We start from the raw sequence: 10,765 nt of genomic DNA on the forward strand, positions 1-10,765 counted from the left end.
TCTGATCGATACTTCCTCTGTCTCTGGGTCTGTTTTGTTCATCAATTTATGTTGTTCATTAGATTCCACAAATGAGTGAGATCATGTGATATTTATCTTTCTCTGATTGACTTATTTTGCTTAGCATAATGCTCTCCAGGAGGGTCCGTCCATCCATGCTGTTGCAAATGGTAGTATTTCTAGGTATCTTAATATTTGTTGTTGCAATGATAAATGAGATTGTTTTTTAAGTTTCTCTTTCTGTGAGAATATAATGAACAATATAAATAGAACCAGAGTCATAGAAGCATTGAACAGACTGTCCAACCTATGAGGAAAGGCCGCGGGTGAGGGGATAAGAGATCAACCAAAGGACTTGTATGCATGCATATGAGCATAACCAATGGACACAGATGAGGAAGGGTGTGAGGGCACGTGCTGGGGGATGGGGGCAGCCGGGGAGAGGTCAATGGGGGGAAAAGGAGACTTATGTAATACTTTAAACAAGAAAGAATTAAAAAACACACACACCAAAGAGACACAGATTAATTTTAATATTCTTTTACTTAACTCAATATATAAAAAATATTATTTCAACATTTAATCATTATAAAAATTAATGAGATATTTTACATAGTTTTTGTACTAAGTCTTTGAAATCTGGTGTGGAGTCTATACCTACAATACTTATCAATTTAGACCAGCCACATTTCAAGTGCCTAATCACCCAGATAGCTACTGGTTACCATATTTGACACAACAGATTTCTCAAATTATAGGTCACCATTATAGTGGGTTATGATATCATAATCACTGAGTCATGACCAAGATTTTAAAAGATGAACTAGAATATAATAAAAGAGAAAATACAGTTTATCAAAAAGAGTAAGTGGAAATATTGATTTGGAAAATATCTGTTTCACATAATTTTAGCAGAAACTGCTGGTTGCGTCCTACTACCCCTTCTCCAATTCTATTAATAATGGAACTTCTGCCCTAACTGGTTTGGCTCAGTGGATAGAGCGTCGGCCTGTGGAATCCCAGGTTCGATTCCAGTCAGGGGCATGTACCTTGGTTGTGGGCACATCCCCAGTAGGGGGTGTGCAGGAGGCAGCTAATTGATGTTTCTCTCTCATTGATGTTTCAAACTCTCTATTCCTCTCCCTTCCTCTGTAAAAAAGTCAATAAAAAAATAATGGAACTTCTGAGTTTTAGCTGGCCACAAGTGTCTTTTATTTCTCTCTGGAAGTAGGCATTGCTAAGTTCTGGTGATTGCAGTGAGAGAGGAAGTGATGTATGCAACTCTCAGTTCATGACTTAAAAAAGGAAGGGTTATTCATAGCAGCACAATTTGCAATACCTAAGATCAGAAAACAGCCCAGGTGCCCATCAGTAGATGAGTGGCTAAAAAAGCTGTGATACATTTACACCATGGAATGTTATGCAGCAGTAAAAAAGAAGGAACTCTTACCCCTTGAGACAGCATGGATGGCCCTGGAGATTATTATGGTAATCGAAATGAGCCAGTCAGAGCAAGACAAGTAGCAGATGATCTCACCCATATGTGGATGGAATCTAATGAACAAAATAAAGTCATGAACAAAATAAATCAAAAGGCATAAACCATGGAACACACTGAGGAATCTCAGAGGGAAGTTGGGAGAGGGTGGGTAGATAGAAAGAGATTAACCAAATAATTTATATGCATATATACATAACCCAAGGACAAAGACAATAGGGCATAGGGTGGTAAAGGCCTGGGGTGGGGGCTGGGAGGGGGGAAAGGCTGGGCTAGAAGGTGTCAATAAGGAAAAAGAAATACATTTGTATAACTTTCAACAATAAAGGTAAATAATAAAAAAGAAAGGATTAGATTTGGTGCTACTCCTTTCTTCTTTCCCACTGGATGTAATGCAGACAGGATGATTGTAGTCAGAACTTCCACCATAGGCCATAAGATGCGAGCCATATGACAAAAATGGCAGAATAACAAGTAAGACACTCTTTCAGTCCCTGGATCATCTAGACTGGATTTTCACTTAAAAGAAAAAAAGAGTTCTCTTATCTAAGCCATTGCATTTTGAGATCTCTTTGTTAAAGCAGGAGAACTTGTATCTTAACTAACATATTTTCTCTTTCTTTATCACTCTCTCCATCTCAATTATCTCTATCCATTGTAATTATGAGTGTCCTAGATAACAATGTAAAATATTTACATTGTGAAAATATTATTACAGTATTATATTCATATTGTGAACTGATGACTGAAAATGTACAAAATTTATTATTGTGGGTTAAAGTTAAAGCAATCTGAATACTACCAGTTTATAAGATTTAGCCTACTTACATAGATTAAAGATTTACCAGCTCATTGGGAGAGCTGATGCTATTGAAATAGATGATAAGACCCAGGTAGGATATGTTGATGAAAAAAGAAAGAGCACAGGGCAGAGCCCAAGGAATTCCACTGTCTAGGCGAACAAGAAGGGACAGAGCGAAAGGGAGAAGTACCCAGGAAAGTAGACATCTGTGAATCCCAAAGAAGGGACAATATTAAGAAAAAATAGTCAAGAGAAGATTTTTACTAATCAGAGTAATTGGGGCTTTAGCCAAGACATTCGAATAATAATTTTAAAAAAGCATTTCAAAAGTTTGCATGATTTTATAATGTGTTAATTCAAAATATAACAGAATTTAAATTGTTTTTAACAAACTAGAAATAATTACTTATTTGTCAGATTAGTTACTTAAAGTAAGAGGGGGACAATAACAGCATTCACTTGGTGCCTTATGACGAATTACAGAGATGATCTGTAAAGACGGTATTGCTAAATCCCTAAATCAATTGCTAAATCTATTCATCTCAAATGCCACAATGAAGTAAAATAATAGGTTGTGATTATTTTTCTGTTGCTGGATTTAGGAACAAGGAGAATATCAGAACCCAGCTATTTCAGTGTCTGGGTAAGGCAGAAGGGTGATTGCAGGTTGTGGAGTGAGAGGAACGTGAGGCATTTGTCTGAAGGAGAAGAGAATAACAGGGATGTGAGCATGAGAGGGAGTTTTCTTTAAGAGGAGAGAGACTTTTTTTTTATTTTTATTTTTCGCTTAAAGTATTACAAAGGGTATTACATAAGTGTCCCTTTTTTTTTCCCCCCCGCCCTTGACAAACCCCTACCCTCCCTTACCCCCCAGTGTCTTATGTCCATTAGTTATGCTTATATGCATGTATACAAGTCCTTCGGTTGATCTCTTACTCCCCTCCCTCCTGCCCCCCAACTCTCTCTGGCCTTCCCACTGCAGTTTGGCAATCAGTTTGAGGCAGCTCTGCCTCTGTATCTATTATTGTTCAAAAGTTTGTAATGGTCTTTATTATCCATGAATGAGTGAGATCATGTGGTATTTTTCCTTCATTGACTGGCTTGTTTCACTTAGCATAATGCTCTCCAGCTCCATCCATGATGTTGCAAATGGTAGGAGTTCCTTCTTTTTAACAGCAGCATAGTATTCCATCGTGTAGATGTACCACAGTTTTCTAATCCATTCATCTACTGATGGGCACTTAGGCTGTTTCCAGATCTTAGCTATGGTGAATTGTGCTGCTACGAACATCTGGTTACATATATCCTTTCTGATAGGTGTTTCTGGTTTCTTGGGATATATTCCTAGTAGTGGGATCACAGGGTCAAATGGGAGTTCCATTTCCAATTTTTTGAGGAACCTAAGAGGAGAGAGACTTGAACAAGTTTAAATGAAAATGTTGCTTCTATAAATGCTGAATAGGAGGAGCAGAGGAAAGGGCAGAGTTTGAACATGGTGCTGTGAGAGAGGACTCTGAGGATGCAGGAGGTGGCTGTATTAAAAAAGCGGATGGAGGCATTATCCACAGGAGAAGCGGCACCACTTCAATATAATCATAGCCACAGAGGAAAGTTTTATCTAAGTGATCCATTCAGCTCTCTCTTTCTCTCTCTCTGGAAGATGCCCTCGCCTTTCCCACTTTTTCTTCCATGAGGCACAGTTTTATTTGCCTTTCTTCTTCTAAGCCATGAGGGCCCTTCTTTTGAACTCCATAACTTGTTTTTTTAAGCCCACGCAGCCCAGCTGGCTCACTTCTTCCACAGCTCATAGCTCCCATCTCTGTGACTTTCTAAATAAACTTTTGCTTGTAAAGTTAAAGAAAAAAGGTCTCTGTTTACTAAGATGAAACTTTATCTTCTTGGGAAGAGGGAAAACAAGCTTGACTGGATCAGTTTTCAGGACACCTAAGTCCTAGTTCCTGACTCAGCCTGGATAATGGCTCTGGCTCAATTTCCTTGTAAAAAAATATGGGAGTAATAATACATGTGCCATCTGTCACCTCCATGGGGTAGTACACAAGAAGCTATCTATATGTAACAGAGTTTTAAACCTGTAAATCTTATTGTATCAGTGAAAGTTAATATTTATATTTTGAATCTTAATGACTGAGGAAGGGGTCTATTTCATACCTACTCTGGGCTTTGGTATAAAATGGCATCCAAATAAAGAAACTTAGGTTTCTTAAGTAACAAGTCCTTGACAGAAAAGAGAGAGCACAACTTGGACAAGTTCTATAAAACTTTGAAGTATTTAGCGAAAACTTAGTTAGAAAGCTGAGGTAAAGCAATAAAAGAGAAAAGAAAAATGAAGGCAGTTCATAGAAAATAAAGTAAGGGAACAAAATGCAGGAGAACACATGCCATTAAGAACAGAGGAGGATTCTGTGGGAATTGAGAAAAATTGGATTAGAATGTATATGGGCCTTAATAGAAATAGGAAAAAAAATTTCCTTGTACTGATGTAGTGCTTGGCATAAACTAAATACATCTTCTCTAATAGTACCAATTGTTACACTTACTTCTCTTTGCCTGAGAAAAGAGAATATTTAGACTAGTGTAGTTCCTAGCACTAATGATAATGAGGTACATTTCAGCTGTTTATATATATTTTATTTTTATTATCTATCTATCTATCTATCTATCTATCTATCTATCATCTATCCTCACCTGAGGATATGTTTACTGATTTTAGAGAGAGGGGAAGAGATTGAGAGAGAAAGAGAGAGAGAAATATTCATTGGTTATATTATCTTTGCCTGTTACAAGATTTCATTAGGTGGCTAGCTTTATGTTACCAGGTAGTTATAAGCTCCCTCCCTCCCTTCCTGCCCCCTCTCTTTCTTTTTTCCTTTCTCTTATTTCATTTAAAGATGATTGCGAGAAGCAAGACTATTTAGTTGCTAAAAACTACATAGTCTGGCACATTGTAGGCATTTAATAACAATCAATATTTATTAAATACAATTATATTAAAATCATTATTAAATTGATGCAAATATATATTACTAGAATCCCATTGCATGAAGATGTGCGCAATAACTTTCCTTCCCCTGGCTGCGGGCACCGATTTTCCTCCAGCACCCAGGACCCAGGCCTTTGGTCAGGCCACAGCGGAGAAGCCAAGCCTCTTCAGTCTTCAGTCTTCAGTCTTCAGTCTTCAGTCCACGCCTGCGTATGCCAATTAACCAGCATCTTTGTTGGGTTAATTTGCATAGTTGCTCTGATTGACTGGTGGGCATAGCGGAGTGACACCAATTTGCATGTTTCTCTTTTATTAGTGTAGATTGTTGAAAGCTATTGCCTATTCATCACCATTAGTTGATGATAAATTCATTAATTTATTCAGTAAACATTATAAATTCTGTTGATGATAATGTAAGCACAAATATATGGTCAGTATTTGAGAAGAGATATATAGAAGAAAGTATTTTTAAAATTTTTTCAAATATTTCTCTATTTATAAAAATAATGCACACTTACCATGAATACATAGGCATAAAGATAATAGAAAAAAAATGAGTTTCTACTCTATTTCCAGTTCATAAAAATTATTGTATGTAATAATATATATAAAAGTTAAGATGTGGATTTTTTTTTCTTTTTAAAAACCATCCTAACCTTTATGAAATGTACAGTTTAGTAGTATTAAACATATTTTCCTTTTTGTAGAACAGATTTCCAGAACTTTTTAATCCTGAAATCTGAAACTCTATACCCATTAAAACAACAACTCCCTTTTCCCCCTACCCTAGCTACTGATAACTGCTATTCTACTCTCTGTTTCTATGGCTTTGATCCTTAAAATACCTCATATAAGTGGGATCATACAGCCTTTTTGTGGTTGGTTTATTTCACTTACATAATGTCCTCAAGGTTCATCTAGGCTGCAACATGTGACAGCATTTTTTTCCTTTTTAAGGCTAATATTCCATTGTATGTCTGTGTCACATTTTGTTTATTCTTCATCCATCAATGGACATTTAATTTGCTTCTGACTTTTGGGAATTGTGAATAGTGTTGTTATGAATATGGTTGTGCTAATATCCTTTTGAGACCTTGTTTTCATTTTTGAGGATATATATATGTATATATATCCATAAGTAAGGATCATATGGTAGTTCTAGTTTTACTTTTTTGAGGAATTGCTATATTGTTTTTCATAGTGTTTGCTTTTTTAACAATCCCACTGACAGTGTACAAGGTTCTAATTTTTCCAGTTTTTTGATAGTAGCCATCCTAACATGCATGAGGTGATATCTCATTGTGTGTGTTTTGTGTGTGTCCACTTCTGCTATTTATTTCCAGTTTATTACTTTATTTTTAAATTACAGTTTATATTCAATATCATTTTGTATTATCATACAGCATAGCAGTTAGACAATCATGTACTTTAGAGAGTAATCCCCCGCCCCCCTATATTTTAAGTACTCACCTGGCTCCACACATAGTTATTACAATATTATTGACTATATTCCCTATGCTGTAGTGTACATCTCTGTGACTGTTCTATAACTACCAATTTGTACTTCTTAATGCCTTCACTTTTTTCACCCTGCCATTAACCCCATTCTCCTCTGGCAACCACTAGTCTGTGTTCTATATCTATGAGTCTATTTTTATTTTGTTCTTTATATTCTATATGTAAGTGAAATTATGTGGTATATGGCTTTCTCTGACTTATTCAACCTACATGATTCCTCTCCCTATCCAACTTTAAGGCATGGGTGGCTGTTTGACCTAGTCTGGCCAATGACATATAAATTGAAAACTTCTGGGTAGGCTTATGGAAAACTTTTGCTTTCTTACTAAAAAGAGGAAGTGTGAGTGGGTACACCACTGAATGTTCTTCTTCATTGTTCCTGCAATGGGAAATGGGTGAAATGCTTGAAGTTTTAATGGTCAACTTGAGATGACGAAACAACAAGCAGGAGGAAACATCTGCGTGCTATGCAAGTCCAAAAGATAGAAAGGGCCTTAGTCTCTGCCAGCATTATTGGGCAATAGCATCAACCTTGGAATGTCAACTTAAGCATGCCTTCCTTATTTGTTTAAGTAAATGTTAGCTGTTTTTCTGTTATTTATTGCCAGAAGGATTCTTAGCTGATACATAGACATCTGCAAAATACATTCTAAAGAGATAGCTGGGAGTGACCAAAGACATGGGATTGTGAAACAGCCTGGGGTGTTGCGTGATCTGCAAGTACAGAAGGCGTCCAGCTTGGCTGGGGCTTGGAGATAAGACTAGAAGAGAGAGATTTAGAACCTTGTGTGCTACAAGAAAGAATTTGGATTTTATTCTTTAGGCAGTTATAGAGACAATGAGGTAAGTTAGGCATGGGAGAAACATGATCACTCTGGTAGGAATATGGCACAATATTGGAAAAAGGCAATGTAAGAGGCAAGGAGAACATTCAGTAACCCATTTCAATGGTCAGGTGAGAGAAATGAAGGCCTAGAGAAAGGCTGTAACAGCGGGGAGAGGGAGAAAAATGTGGATTTGCAGTATAATGGGCATGACTTAATTACTTTAATATCAGTGGGCATATAAGAGAGAGAAGTTATATCACTGTACTTTATCACATCTAAGACACCATTGGTATAAAGAACACCATTATCTAATATGCTACTTAAAAAAACCCTTCATCTAATTAAATTATGATACATTACTGATGGTCAAACACATCCTGATTAAAAAGATGTGAAAAGAGGTGTATCTTAGAAACATTGAAAACTGGTAATAGCTAATCTTTCTAGATACTGTATATTTTGATTATTTTATTTAATGTTTTCAAAAATTTATGTACTTTTCCATTTTAGTTATGTACTTTTCCATTTTAGAGATGATAAATAGAGGGTAACTCTAGGTTCCTCATTAGGGCAAATGCATGTATGACCTTGCTAATAACAGATGTAGAAAAGGTAGGAAGTAGTATTAGATATGCTGAATTTGAGCTCTCTGGAGGTAACCAGTGGAGCTCTTCTGTAGAGAGTTGGATATAAAGTTCAGAAGTTAAGGGAAAAAGAGATTGATCAATTGAATCATTCATTTATTTAGACAATATTTAATGGCCTGCTATGAACCAGGCTCTACATTGGGTACTGGAGATATTGTGACAAGCAAGCAGTCACGTGGAGAAGATGGGTATTATTTAGTCAGTCCACATCTATTTTAATGCATACTTTGTACTAGACCAGGGGTGGGCAAACTTTTTGACTCGAGGGCCACAATGGGTTCTTAAACTGGACCGGAGGGCCGGAACAAAAGCATGGATGGAGTGTTTGTGTGAACTAATACAAATTCAAAGTAAACATCATTACATAAAAGGGTACGGTCTTTTTTTTTTTAGTTTTATTCATTTCAAACGGGCTGGATCCGGCCCGCGGGCCGTAGTTTGCCCACGGCTGTACTAGACAGTACTTTGTGGTTAACAAAAACCATATATCTCTGCCATGGGGGAGTTTATATTCACTTGTGGGGAGCGACATAGGATTAAGCCTCGGACTGACCTGTTGGCAAAGTCACAAACAAGTCCCAGCTTAGAGGGCACAGTCCTCTTAGCATAATTAGGCTTGACCTTATGACGCTCCCTAGATCTTACCTGGGAAGCTAATGGGCTGAGGGAAATGCAACAAGAACAAAAACAAGTGAAACTCACAAGAACAGTGTAAACAAGTGAAACTCACAAGAACAGTGTAACTTTGGTAACCACTACCTTGTCTACATCTGACTATAAAAATAAAGGCTCAGCTTGCCTCAGGATCTTTCTCTGTGGCCTCAGCCAGGCACAGGAAGATCCACGGAGACTAGAGAGAGCTAGAGAGTCCTGAACGCCGTCTCCGTGTAAAACATTCTTCGCCGACTCCATCCACACCTTTGAAGAACCCCTGGACCTGTTGGGGCAGGACCCCAACATTCACTTGCATCAAAACTAAAGAATATGGCTGGTGAAAAACATGTGAGCATGCTGACAGATTTAAGTTCATGACTTGAACTTTGGTACAAATACAGTGCCTCCTTGCAGTACTACTGTATTGCTCAAGTAACTTCATTCTCCTGCTCTCCCACCTTATATTTTCTCTTCAATATTCCAAATGACTTCCTTCTTGTATTCTTTCAGCCAATGACATTGCTTATTTCACTGCGAGAATAGAAGAAATCGGAAGTCAAAATTCTGATCATCTTCCCCCAATACAAAAACTACCAGCTCCTTGGCATCTGTGCCTGAGTACTCTGTCTTCTCTTGAGTTATCCTGGATGGGCTATCTGGGCATCTAAATCCAAACCATGATTTCATTTTTGTACTTGACCTTATTCCTTTTTTGCACGCTAAAAACTTCATTACTAAAATTACTTACCGCATTCTACTGCACCATGAAATTTCTCCTGTTAATATCATCATTCTAATATAAATATATATTCCATCTGTGAAATAAGAAAAATCCTTGTCTATACATTTTCCTCAACCTACCACCTAATGTTTTCGCTCCCTTTGCCACAGATTTGTCCAAACTTACTGCTATCACTCCTTTTTTTTTTTTAAATTCCTTTATAAGGCTTTATCTTCACCATTGGACCTAAATAGTTCTCTTTAAAAATATATATTTTTAAAATTTATTTCAGAGAGGAAGGGTGAGGAGAAAGAGATGGAAGGGAGAGGAGAAAGAGGTAGAAACATCAATGATGAGAGAGAATCATTGGTCTGCTGCCTACTGCATGCCCCCCACTAAGTATTGAGCCTGCAACCAGGGCATGTGCCCTTGACCAGAATCGATCCTGGGACCCTTCAGTCAGAAGGCTGACGCTCTATTCACTGAGCCAAACCAACTAGGACTCTCTTTTTATTCTGTCTTTCAGAATTAACTGACATATTTGCTCACTCTATTCTTGAATTCCTTCTTGAAGGAATTTCTTCACTTTGGTTTCAATACATCACACTTCTTTGATTTTTTGTCAAATATTTTCAGAATCTTTTGCTGACTTCCTGACATTTAAGCATTGCTGTGTCTCAAAGTTCAGTCCTCTGACTTCATCTCTTCTCAAGTCATACTCTCTCCTTACCCTGCTTTTTATTTTTAATAGCACATTTCATTATGTACATGACTATATAACATTATAAATAAGCCTGCACAATTATGTGACAGAATATAACATGTAATTATGTATATTTGCAATATATACATATTAATGCCTCGAATAGTATCAAGTTGTTCATAGTAGGTGCTCAATATATGTGTTGCCGAAACCGGTTTGGCTCAGTGGATAAAGCGTCGGTCTGCAGACTGAAAGGTCCCAGGTTCGATTCCAGTCAGGGGCATGTACCTGGGTTGTGGGCACCTCCCCAGTGGGAGATGTTCAGGAGGCAGCTGATCGATGTTTCTAGCTCTCTATCTCTCTCCCTTCCTCTCTGTAAAAATCAATAAAATAT

The sequence above is a fragment of the Myotis lucifugus genome, unplaced genomic scaffold (assembly GCF_000147115.1).
Source record: "Myotis lucifugus unplaced genomic scaffold, Myoluc2.0 scaffold_10, whole genome shotgun sequence".
Lineage (NCBI taxonomy): Eukaryota > Metazoa > Chordata > Mammalia > Chiroptera > Vespertilionidae > Myotis > Myotis lucifugus.